A 4,414-nucleotide genomic window follows, 5' to 3' on the forward strand; every position below is an offset into this window, starting at 1 on the left:
AAAAAAAAGACACGGAAGGTGCTATCCTATCTTTGCAGATTTCTCATATATTTAAAAGGGCTCTAAGATAAAATATTTAACAGAACAATTAAAGCTATAAAAATAGGAGAAATGGCCCACAAACACCTTGAAGTAGTCTACCCACACTGAGAATACAAAGAGGACATTCAAAATTATTACAAGCAGATGGGCTCATCTCAAGCCTACCTCACATCTTCAGCTCTGTGCTGCCTTTGATAGGGACCCTGGGTGTGCTACAAGTGTGCCCCTCCCTGCTATCTGTTGGTGTTTCCTCTTCACCACTGGTGTTGGCATTAGGATTACAGCCATTATGGCCTGGCACTCTTGTGATCTGTAGCCATTCTCTGGCAAAAGAGGAACAGATATTCTTAAACCCAGACATGCTAAGAATGAGCTGGGAAGAATAGAGACAGCCTGTTTCTGTGTTCAACACAGAGATTCCAGATCAGTGTGCCTCAGTATGTTCATGTGTGTTTGTAACAAAATACTTGGGATGGGCTTGTTCATACAGTCTCACCAACCCCATCTGTGACCTACAGGGCTAGATGTGATTTTTTTTTTCCTGTGGAATTTTTTATTTAGCATCTCTCTCTGCATTTAGTTCCCTGATGCTCCTGGGTACCATATTTGATTGATAGTTGACAGTCAGTATTCAATTTATTTTAAGAAAGTGAATGCATGTATGAATAGTCACAATCACCATTTGTGTGTGTGTGTGTGTATTTTGTTTATGTGTGTATGTGTGTGTGTGTTTGTGTAGGTGTGTGGTGTGTATGTTTGTATGTGTGTAATGTGTGCATATGTTTGTATGTGTGTGTGTGCGCGCACATGTGTTTGCATGTTGGTTGTGTTCCTCAACCTCTCTTCACATTGATTTTTGAAACAGGGTCTCTCCTTAAACCTGGAGCTCACCAAATTTGACAAGGATCCTAGAAATCCCCCTGTCTCTGTCTGGTATTACAGACGTCACACTCTGAAGATTGCTTTCTGTAGTGGTTTGTCCACATCATTGCATAACAAGCCCTTGACCAGCTGAGTTATCTCCTTTGCTCCTTGACCCACCACCATTAAGAACTTGGGCAGTGGGAGTCGTAGCCAGAAACTCAGCTTTGTTAAGGCTCACAGACAGCAGGGGGATTAGATGAACACAGAGGGATTGCCCACAGTCAGGGCCATTCAGTGTACAGGCTGTGCCTGAGATTCAATACAACGGGAGTGATTTTTTTCCCCCTAGAAGTGTTCCAAAGCAAAGATCACTTTCTCTGGATTTATGTCTTTGCCTTTTTTTTTTTTTTTTTTTTTTTTTCCCTCTTGGGTATTTTCTGTCTCATAGGCTGAATTAGGTGGGCCTGTCTTCCAAATCAGCAACTTGGTAATTAGTTTGGTTGCTGTTGCAGAGCAGAAACAGGACCCCCCCCCTCCCTGCCTTCTCCCACAAGCAGAGAGAATCACAGGCAATTAGCTAATTGCAGCCTAACGCACACCTGCTATAGACACTAGGGACAGAGACACACACCTTGATGTCCAAACAGTAGTACTCTGACCTGGGGGACAGAACCAAAAGGACTAAGGGGACCCTGAGCTCAGCAGAAGTGAGAAACACTGTCAGAAAAGGCCTCTTAAATGGGCTCCCTCCGAGGTCACTCTCTGGGTGCCCCAGGCAGCAGAAAGACACAGGGGAACATGGGAAGGTGGCATGGACCCTGTTCCCAGAATTCTTTTAGAATGGCTGTCATTGTTTAAGTTAGAATATTGCCGGTTAATTGTTGGCTCTGACAGAAAAATTATGAGCAGGGGAAAGGTTCTGCATGGATTTAGTGTATTTGAATAATTTAGACCCCTGCCGTTAATTTGACAGGATTGTTTTTCTCTCGCAGTAGCCTGCTGCTACACGAATTAAAACTGTCGGGGAGTACCAGGGGCTGTGCCGGGGTTTCCGTAATGAGGTTTATCAGTCAATAAATGATTTTATACAGCAAATTAAACTGTAAATTTCGTTTGGGTGGTAAATATTTAGAGAATAAAGATATCTGGTTAATGAGGAGGGCTGGGTGTTTGAAAAGGAGGAAGTAAAAAAAAAAACAGAAATGTCAACCTTTTAAATCTTGAATGTAGTTGGGATTGGGTGACAGTTTGTTCACTAGCAGCTCTCTCTCTCTCTCTCTCTCTCTCTCTCTCTCTCTCTCTCTCTCTCTCTCTCCTCTCTCCTCTCTCCTTTCTCCCTCCCTCCCTCCCCTCTTGCTGTAAATAAAAGAGGATGGATCCATCTGTATATTTAAATATGCCATGAGAAACAGCCTCTTCTTCAGCTTATACCTACCAAAGGATAAAGTCAATGTTATCTTTTGGGGTCTTAGAAAAGACTAGAAAAAAAACCCAATATATAACATAATAAATCACTCCCATAGTGCCCAAGGCTCAGAGCTTCTATTACAGCTGTGTAGGTTGATATGTTTGCTGTGCATCGAGGGACGCATTACTGTTTGAATATGAAATGTCCCCAACCCCATCCCAGCGGCTCATTATTTGAATACTTGGTCCCCAGCTGGCAGCACTGTTTCAGAAGATGGTAGAAACTTTAGGAGTAGAGCCAACCTCAAGAAATGGGAAGCTGTCTGGATAGGGCTTTTATGGATTAGAGCCCTACTCAAGTTTTCTGCTTCCCATCTTAGTGTCGATGTGCTACAACCAGCTGCCCCGTACTCGTACCGTCATGCAGTCTCTTCCATGATGGGCTGTCTTCTCCAAAGCCATGAACAAAAATAAATCCTCCCTCATTTAATTTGTTTCTTTGGGTATTTGGCCAGAGCCATTGTAATCTATGTGGTTGTTTAAATGTTAAATTTACATGAATGAAAATTATATGCAAAGATTCCATTTCAACTTTATATTTGAAACATGTTGGGTCTTAACAGCTATGTGTGACTAGAGGCTGCTACTTGGACATAGCAGAGACATTGGCATCAGCTCATTGAGTTCTCTAGAAAGGATGGTTGAGTGTGTGACTGACAGCTTTCCCATTCCCGAGTTAGGGCATCCAAAGATTAATTGGTACCCAGGATGTTTAACGGGTACATCAACTTTCTGTTTAATATTATTATGTATCTGGACATATGTTTAATTCATCTATCAATGCTTAGAATAAGATAAAGTAATAATGGGTCTAGAAGAAGTAAGTCATTTGAAAGAAATTATTAAAGAAATAAATATTTGTTGTCGGGTAAAAAGATCACAAATGGAATGCAAAAGAACAAAATGCTGATGTTTGAAAATCCCGATCTGTAGGTTCCAAAGATTGACACACACTGAAGAAGTGAGAGGTAAGAAACATGGTGGAGGTTGAGAGGATAGCCTGTACTGTAGTCTGAGCTGCAATGTGATACTCAGCCCCCTTCCTAAGTAGTCTGAGTTTCTTCTATGGTTCAGTCTCTGGGCATTACCAAGGTTCTGTTACAGTATGAACTCATGATATACATTGGAGTGGAAGGAACTTGTGGATGAGGAGCTTAGAAAGCTCAACTGTGATGGGGAGATGAATACAGACCCCATTAGGTCCCAACAAGTGGTACCACTATAACATTGTGACCTGCACTCCCCAACTCCATCGTGACATTCCAAATCAAGGCAGTATCGCCTAAGACAACAACTCCCTTCAGTTTTCTGTCCTAAAGCTTCCACCAGTTCTCCACTGCCTTCTTTAAGGGTGTTCATCATATCCAAACTGGCAATTTGAAATGTTGTTATGACTGAATATGGTCAATGGGGAAGCACAGGCAGGCTGGAAGCCATATTGGGTCTGCGAGATTCCCTATGAAAATCGTAGTTATCTTGATTCATTAAAAATAAATAGATAATTGATAGATAGATAGATAGATAGATAGATAGATAGACAGACAGATAGATAAAGCCTTTAAAAAAAAGTCTACGGATACCTGGCATGATAGCACACACCTTTTACCCCAGAACTTTGGAGGCAGAGACAGGTGGTTCTTTGTGAGTTCAAGGCTAGCATCATCTATAGAGCAAACTCCAGACCAGCCAGAGCTACATGGTGGGACCTGTTCAGAAAGAAAAATGTCTAGTGATGATGATCCAATCAGAGAGGTAAATTCCTTCGGACTATAAAGCTCCCTTTTAGTGCTGTGGTTGGAGTGACGTCCATAAATGCACATAAGCTATTTAAGGGAGGCAGGGACATGACACATAAAATTTAGAACATGGTACCCATATGGTGGAAGGAGAGAACTGACTCCCCTGGTTTGTCCCAAGTCCTCCACATACAGACCTTGGTAAGCATTCCTTCTGATCTTACACAAATAAAAGTAATAAGAAGAGAAAAAAATGTAATGTGAGTTTTCTGTTGGAGGTGGGTGCTCTGAATCCCAGGGCATCT

At 41.9% G+C, this 4,414-nt stretch overlaps 1 annotated feature.

Moving 5' to 3' along the window:
• Nucleotides 531-3,041: an enhancer, noted in NCBI's record as "VISTA enhancer mm1394". NCBI's record gives its function as "enhancer in: neural tube[7/7] | hindbrain (rhombencephalon)[6/7] | facial mesenchyme[4/7]" and the evidence as "EXISTENCE:transgenic organism evidence [ECO:0001131][PMID:17130149]".

The sequence above is a fragment of the Mus musculus genome, chromosome 8 (genome assembly GCF_000001635.26).
Source record: "Mus musculus strain C57BL/6J chromosome 8, GRCm38.p6 C57BL/6J".
Taxonomy (NCBI): Eukaryota; Metazoa; Chordata; class Mammalia; order Rodentia; family Muridae; genus Mus; species Mus musculus.